Genomic DNA, 9,024 nt, shown 5'->3' with positions numbered 1-9,024 from the left:
GCAAAGCATTCATAAATTCACACACACACACACACAAAATATGTCTAACCAATTTTATATTTCAAAAACGAGTTCTGACAGATTAGTAAGTATTCATTAACACATATATTCCTTATGATGACCAAATCACATTGTACCTGCACATGTATCAAGAGTAGCAAAGAATTTACATGTTGTGTGTGAAAATATAGTAAGAGTGCATAAGTGTCTCATATTATAACGATTTGAGATATGAGAGGATCAAATACACTCACACATAATCATAACTGCTTGATGGAGACTATCACCTTCGAGGTACATCCTATAACTCCCACATCTCCTAGAAACATGCTTGCAACCATATTTAAAAGCATTTTGATTTTTTTTGCATATTTTTTTTTTTGAGTATATCATGCATGGACATATAAGAGAGAGAGAAGAAATACCTAATTATGTAAGCTTAAACATCACAATTTTGCTATGCCGAAGTATACAGATGTTATTCATGATTGACGAACTTTAGTGATGAGATGGTTATTTATGTCTTTTTCTTAGGATTTTTTAATCGGTATCTATGGGTAAAATGTTTTGTTTGGGTTTGAGTAAACCCGAGCCAAACTTGATGGTGTTGGCAAATTCATGTTGCGCTTTCACTGGCAAATTCGTGTTGGACTCTAGCCTAAGCTTGATGGTGGGCATGGATAGATATCAATCTGGGGTTCCGGGGTTTGATATTTCAAGTTTGCATTGAAACACTAGTATTAGATTAGGAGTAAGAAGCCAAGACTCCTATAATACAAGGACCTTCATACGTTTTTAACATGTCCAAGGTTTAAAATTTAAATCCCCCTTTTTTAACTATTGAGTTATATATATATATATTTAAATGATAGTTTAGTAAACTTGTATGTGAGGTGGTAGTTTTGTCACTTAACTTTCTAATAGTCAAATCTAATAGTCACATGCAAAGCATGTGATTGTTAAGCTTAACATCTAGATGGATTATGAGTTGCAAATTGTTAGGGTTGTTCGATTTGTGTGATTGATTATAGGTTTTTGTACATGTTTTTTAAGCACCCAATAATTTTGGGTAGATTTATGCAATTAAAGGAATATTTAAAGGAATTTTGGGTAGATTTTTTAAGTACTCCCTTATATTCAAGGAATATTTCTTTTAACTTTCAATTGTTAATTTATGCACATTTTAAACCTTATATATTAATGTTGGTTTATGAGGAAATCATATTTAAACTTTGATTATTATTTAGACCCCAAATATTAATCACAACTAATCAATTTTAGACTAGTCTACCAATTAACTCTAAATTAAATTAATTAACCAATTAACATAAGCATGAATGATAACACAAGGCACAAGTGGAAAACCAATTACACCACTAATACTATCTAAATTACAGAGAAAAATTGCCAAACAGTCTATTTTTGGGAAAAAATTAGGCGCGTGGCATGCGTTCAAAGTTATTTAGTAAGATGGACTCTTTTTGAAAGTCGAGTTTGGCAAACTCGACTTTCAAAAAGAGTCCATCTTACTAAATAACTTTGAACGTATGCCACGCGCCTAATTTTTTCCTAAAAATAGACTGTTTGGCCATTTTTGCCCTAAATTACACAATTATTGAAGCATAATCTTATTTTGTATTACATATCAAGAAAATTTTCTTAGAAGGGACAACAAGCATAATTTAATTACTTTTTGGTAATAAAAACCAAAACCAAAACAACAACAACCAAGCCTCAGTCCCAAAATTTTAGGGTCAACTATAAATCCTCAACAGACCAGCTAGAATCAGCCACGTGTATAGAGATAATTTCTCACAGGAAGCAGCTGAGAAACTCCATACTCCATATTTTCTAGTTCATGCTTTCTAGTTCTAATTTCCAAATCTTGATGAGAGATCTGACAAATTGGAAATAACTAAATCAAATTCAAATTACAACAACATGGTTTTTATGAAGATATGTATAAACACTTATTTTTGTAGTATCTTAAGGTAAATACATCATCCCAAACAAAGACATTATCTTCAGGGTCAATTATAGAAACCAAAAAGCCTTAAAAAAACAAAAAAGACCTGCTTGCTTACCCTTGAGAGAAGCCCATCTTCCTAATCACGGAATGGTGTGAGATCAATGTTCAACTGTTGCTCCCCTTGCTTACTCTCTATGAGATATCAACAAATAACATCCAGGTCAATATAGAGTTTTGGCCTTTCAATCCAGTAAATAATTTGAAAAACAAAATAAGTCAGCCAATTTCTTGTTAATTTCATGTGGGATGCGAAGAATCAGTAAGATTGTATAAACCATCAATGTTACATGAGACATCAGATGGATCCTTCTCAACATTTGCACTTGTACACTTCCTTGGTTCAATACAATGAAAAGCAGTTGACATTTTCTATAAAAATTATCTTGTTGAAGACAGAAAATCAAACAAAAGTTTACATCGATTTTGAAGATTCACTGGAAACAAGTCCCAAAATAAAACGCAAACAGCCACCCACTTGAGACAATCGGAGACCAACAAAAAATAAATAAATAGTGAGGCCATTAACTTATAATTAACATAACATGGACCGCAAATGGAAATTATAAAAGAAATTAAAAAAAAAAGGAAGATTAATTTGCCTCTTCTGGAAGAGATTGCTGGGCCACAACTATCTGATGCCCAAGTGAAGAGTCCAGCAGAGAGAAGAAAGCAAATACGGATTAATAAAGAACAGTGGAAGATTCAATCACAACTTGTAGAAATTGAGAACCTTAGGTATCAGCCAACACAACACAACAATAATCGAAATTTTCAAGTGAAAGCTATTTATGTTTTCCTCTTCCCTTTTCAAGGCTAACTTTGTTTCAAAGTGGTCAAAGGCAAAAGGCAACCTTAAGGCACCAAGGCCTGATATTGACCGAGGTGTGAAGCGACAAAAAGGCACTAGCCTGACTAAAGCAAAGCACCTAATGCTAAATACAATTATTAGACATGTAGAACTTAAAACATATGAACCTCATGTATTGAATTATTATGATCAAGTGTTTTTGAAATGTGTTGCAAGGAGAAATTAGGTCTACTAATTGGTTACAATACAGGCTTAACATGGTTTAGGCTCTATTAATTATTCTAACAATAGATTTTACAACAAACAAGCTTCAATGTATTAATTAATCTAACAATAGGCTTTAAAACAAGTTTTTGTAAATTAATTAATCCTATAATAGGTTTTGTAACATGATTAAATAAAGGACAAAGTTTGGCCACAAACTTAGTTGTAGCATAAGACTATAACTCCACTCAATATCTTTTTATTGGATGAAAATTTTTGACAAATCCACCATTGGATTACATTTTCTTCTTAAATCCTCCATATTCAAAAAATTTCCTGAAGATCAAAAATCAATAACTATATCATCAATCAAATATAAAAATTTCAAGTGTTTGTAATCTTAAAATTATGCGTAAAAAATAAATTTATGAATTGAATAGTAAATAACATTCAATTAGCACGAAATTTAACATGCATGTAAATAACATAAAAATCATGTAATTCAACAGTTAGATTTTTAAAATATGCAGCAATGTTAATTTTTTTAGTGAGAGTAGTAGCTTTAGGCTACAGCAAAGTTTTTAGACAAACTTTGTCCTTAAATAAAATTATAGGTTTTACAATAAGCTTCTATATATATATATATATATATATATATATAATAAAATAAATTTTTTAAAAGAAAAAACATTTCAGGCCTTTTTCATGGCTTAAGGCAGTCGCCTTTGAGCCTTAGAGACGACTTAGTTTAGAGCCCAGCTTGCCTTTGACTACCATGCTTTGTTTTGCATTCAATTTACTATCCTGTACCAGCCAACTCATTAGTTCATATTGAAGTAGATATCAGAAAGGGACTAAGTTGAGGAATGGCTGCAGATAAAGAAAAGACATAAGAAGGAAGAAAGTAAAAAGGAGCTGAATGTACAATTTATAGCACTATTATGCTAAAATGACAAAAACAGCAACAATAAATACTTGGTTCAACAACCACATGCCTGTATTTTGATAATGGGATCTAAACTCACATGAATCAGACACATCTGCCATGTCCGTGGTATTTGCTCAAGAGATGTTTACTACAATGACACATGAATTAACAGATATGTGACCTCTCATATCAAGAAAAGGGAAAGAAATTTACGGCAATTGCCACAAGCTCCTCCAGAAGTTCTTCCAAATGGCGCAGAGGCTATAGTTATAAATAAGCAGAAATGTTAAAGTTTCTCCATTACAAAGCAACCTTAAAGGAATCAAACTCTGTGAGAAAATTGCCCATGTATCTGGGAAAGCAAGATATATAAACTCACCCATTGGGTTGGACCATCAACAAGCACATTCAAATGATCATCATGCACCTATGCACCCAAAAGAAGCTTTTAGAAAAACAACATATGATCTAAGGAAAGATAATAACACAAGTTTTAAAAAAAAAAATGTTGGAGCTCACAGCATTGTCAGATCACAATATTAATAGCTAAAATGGATAAGATTTCCATTTGTACACTTGTAACTAATAATAAAAACCACCGAAAATTATACAGATGACAAGTCTCATGTTCCATTGTACCAATATAACTTATATTTATAATCCTCATGTACTTTAATTTACAGTAACCCCAAGCATGGTACAAGTATATTATTCCTAAAAAAGGCCGATACAAAAATTTTTGGATCCTGCATATTATTGTACCTCCATGAAAATTCCATCAACTCCAACCGCAACTGCCGTCCTTGCAATGCATGGGATTAATTCACGAAGACCACCACTAGCAAGCCTCCACCATCCAACTGAATGAAAAGGTGGAAGTTAAGCTCATCACTAAGGTAAAAGGAATGATAAATTAAAATCTGCATGCTACAACAATTTGATAATACTAAAACAAGTGGAAATCTCATGAAAATAGAACAGGATAGAAACACGGCAACAAAAAGCATTAAGGACAAGCACTCCAACTCAAGATTCATTACAACAAAACACTCATTATCCAAGACCGCCTAATATATACAGCTAACAAATAATCGTTTTCATTTCAAAGGCAGGATTATATGAAGAGGACAGAGTTTGACAAAGAAAAGCTCCTAGAAACAAAGAGAAAGTGCAATAAACAAGATAAAGACAGAGATAAGTGTAAGGTTTTATATGATACTTCAAGAGCACTGAAAGGATAACAATGAAAATTAAACCATTATCCCAAAACTATTTCATTTGTTTTTTACACAAACAAGAAACCGTATAAGACTCTCTAGATTTGAAACAAAAATTTTTAAGACTATCGAACCTTTCCCCCAGCAGGCTGTTGTAATGCATGTGTGACATCAGCTACCTGCAGTAGAATGGGGCCGGCTCCCCTCCCGTTACAAAATCTCCCGTTCTCTCCATTTTTTAAACGGATGAAAGACACGTGTTAAGTGAAAGATCTAAGGGCAGAAAACAAAGCCACCTAAAAACCCAATTTATCTCTGTCAACCAAACCTTTTAAGCAGCCCATCTCCCTTGGTAAGCCCATCAGACCACCGGCAACTTCCCATGGCAGACCCACTGCTGCCTATACACCAATACTGCAAACAGATTCCAAATGTTTTCCTTTAAAAGTTTGGAAATCTATAATTTTGGAACTGAAAAACCCTTCAGAGACACCAAATTTACAAACCCATGATTCGTGTTTCTTTCTTCATTCATTTCATCTTCTTTTTCTTTAAAATTTTTCGAACATTAGGTTTTTTCTTTTTGTCCACTTTCTATGACTTTCATAATTGCCATTCAATCTTTCATCCTATTGTACTGTTTATTGTTTGTTTGTATTAATTTAGTACAAACCCACAAAAAAAGCAATTGAAGCTAAAGAGAATGTGAGTTACAAAAACAAACCAAGCGAACCCAACAAACAATTTTAAAGCCAAAGGAAAGAAATTGAGAAATGGGAAAAGAAAAGCATGAAATTACGTGGAGGGAGGAAACAAATCCTGAAGAAATTTTGGTACTGGGTAACTGGGGATTGTCCTTGAAAGTGGTGAAGCAATCTAAGAGAAATTTGGTGAGGTCTAACCTGGTGCCTTCCTTCAAAGTGATGAAACAGTCTTGGCAATGGACAGCAACGGCATTGGTGCATGGGTGGCAGTGGGCCGGCCATGGGAAGTTGCCGGTGGTGCGATGGGCTTACCAAGGGAGATGGGTTGCTTAAAAGGTTTGGTTGAGAGAGAGTGAGAAAGAGAGAGAAATTGGGTTTTGAGGTGGCTTTGGTTTCTGCCCTTAGATCTTTCACTTAACACGTGTCTTTCATTCGTTTAAAAATGGAGAGAATGGGAGGTTTTGTAACGGGAGGGGAGCCGGCCCCCAGTAGAACATGCAAATCAGAAAATATTATGTAGATGAAGGCAGCATTAGCCTATATCACCTTGAATATTGAGATTGAAAAGGATTAATAAATTACTAAGCATGTAATTGAAGCTTAATCAAAAGGAAAAAAAAAAAAGTTAAAAAAAAAAAAATTTCTTTGAAAAAATATAGCGAGGGCAGTTGGAGGTCACTTTAAACCATTGCTTATATTATATGTCAACTTGTTAAATGCCTGCCCTTGTGTCAAACCAAATTTTTTTTCTCTAGTCACAAAACATGTGCACTCATGCACATTCTCCACTTGACAAAGCATAAGCTCTCCTAGGATCCCTTGTTCCCCCCATTTATACTTTGTTTTATATTATCCACTGATTGACCTGTTTTGCCATAAGTAGCTCCATATTCAGCTCATTTGGTCTACTTAACACTTCATCTTATTAATAATAACAACAAGCAATTATATAAATAAAAAACAGCTTGCTTACTTAGTTCTTGCATTAAGAATCTAATCAGGGATAACATCAGATTTAGAGAAAAAGAGTTTGAAAGGCAAAAAGAGAGAGAGAAAGAGAGAGAGAGCCCTTTCCTTGAAGCTTGAATGCCTGAAGGAAGAATATATCCAAGTTCGGGAGACCTATCCCAGGTGCTTTTGGAAATAGTAGAAATGTGACATATTACAATCTTTAAGCCTTTGACCATGCCAGGACCCCGAAATGATTTTGAAGATGTTCTGTTAGCTTTGTCAAAGCTTGACTTGAAAACCAGCGGCAACCCAACTCTACAAAATTAGAAAGAACAATCACTACCATGGGAAAAATCTACAAGAGAACATTTTTCAATGCAAGAGCTGAAGAATTGAAATCCTATGTCCCTTTTCTCCTGATGAACAAAATACAGGGGTCCATGACTCAGTCCTCTAGCTACAATAATCATGATGATGGAGACAACATGAAGCAAAACCCATCTTCTACAACCTCCTTTTTTTTTCAATTCAAATGAAGAAACATAATTCTTAACCACATTTTGAACGAGAATATAAATAAACCCATATTCTTCAACCTCTTTATTATTTTCATATAAACAAAACAACCATCTTTCTTTCTTTCTTTCTTTTTTGTTCTTAATGCAAAATTTTGTAACCTCAATATGAGCTTCAAAATAAAAATCAATGTACAGCTGAGAGCTCTATGTCAAACAGAACCCCTTTCCTTCTACGAAAAAGTTGGATGGTAAGGTCTTAGGTTCAAGTTGGATGGAGTAACTTACCAATAAAAATATCTCACCCTACCTATAATCACCACCACTGCTTCATTGCTCAAATCCAACCTTTTGAAATAGAATCACACCTTCCTAATTCAATTCCCCCTTTTCACTACTCTACACCATCCATTAAATTTAGCGGAACCTTGAATTCTGCTAAATTCAGCGAAGAAGAAGCATTTAACCAAACCACACTTATCATCTGATTGTACAACCACAAACCCATTTGAGGTTATTGCCAGTACTGTATTTAATGCCATGAAAGGCATTGAAAAAACCCAATCCCAATTCAGCAATGGTTGCCTCAGGTCATGTTTGATGCAATAATTACAAAAGCATTACATAGATCCTAAGAGAGAGAGAGAGAGAGAGAGAGAGAAAACCATACTTTGATGCAATGGTCTTAATGTGCTTAGCCATTCGAAAAATATGCTCCTCGGATTCAATCACATTGGGACCAGCCAACAAGAAAAATGGGTCTGCTGCCTGTTGAGATTATTAACACATTCATAAACACATATTAGATCATATATTCATCCAAATCCCAAATGCATAATAGCATGAATGACACAAATAGTTAAAGAAAGAAGAAAACTTTTTGCAACAAATTCAAACCTTGAGCTGGTTAAAGAGCAGTGCTGATGATTCCATCTAGACCCAGATAACAATTTCAAATCTGCATGAAAGAATTTGGTTTCAAATTACATAATTTTGACACCCAACAAATAGAAAGAGGAAATGAATTAAGAAAAACCAAAAAAAAAATTTCCTACATACATTTCTCAGCAACCAAACGAAAGATCTGACTGGAAAAATGCGTTGAGTGACTGAGTGGAAGTGTTTATATTGTGAATGCCGTAAATGCTTCAGAGTACCGACACAAAAAGTGAAAATAAGATAAATCTTTGGGAAAATTCCATTAATATACCCGAGGTTTTGGCTAATACCAACTAAATCCAAAACATATCAAAATTGACAATTTGGTCCCAACACAGTTTGCCCCGTTACTCATTTTCTCCAAATTTCTGTGACGTTTTTTCTCTGCTCTCTCTCTCAACCGAACCACTCTGACTCTCCATTGAGTCACTCTTTAACTGTTTGGTGGTGGTGGGTTCCGATATGGGGTGGGTTTGCTGTGGTGGTTGGCTGGGTTATGGCATGGATGAGTGAGGATAGAAGCACAGAGGGAAGACAGCAATGGAGAGGGAAGAGAGAGTGTCACACAGAGAAGCGAGCAACGAAGAGGGAACAGAAGCGAGTCACAGAGAGGAGAGAAACTAACGGTGTTTAGTGGCCAAGTTCTCTTGTGAGGATTAAATTGATAAAGTCTTGAAATATTTTGAACTTTGGGTGTGTTTAGTATTCGTTTATTTTGTAAAAAATGAA

General features: G+C 34.4%; 1 pseudogene; it reads right to left on the bottom strand.

Annotated features, from left to right (window-relative positions):
- Positions 1-2,105: 2,105 nt before the first annotated feature.
- LOC115986189 lies at positions 2,106-8,565 on the bottom strand (annotated as a pseudogene).
- Between the last annotated feature and the right edge of the window lie 459 nt (positions 8,566-9,024).

The sequence above is a fragment of the Quercus lobata genome, chromosome 4, assembly GCF_001633185.2.
Source record: "Quercus lobata isolate SW786 chromosome 4, ValleyOak3.0 Primary Assembly, whole genome shotgun sequence".
Lineage (NCBI taxonomy): Eukaryota > Viridiplantae > Streptophyta > Magnoliopsida > Fagales > Fagaceae > Quercus > Quercus lobata.
The sequence above is the reverse complement of the archived record's forward strand: the minus strand, read 5'-3'. Positions and strand labels throughout refer to the sequence as shown.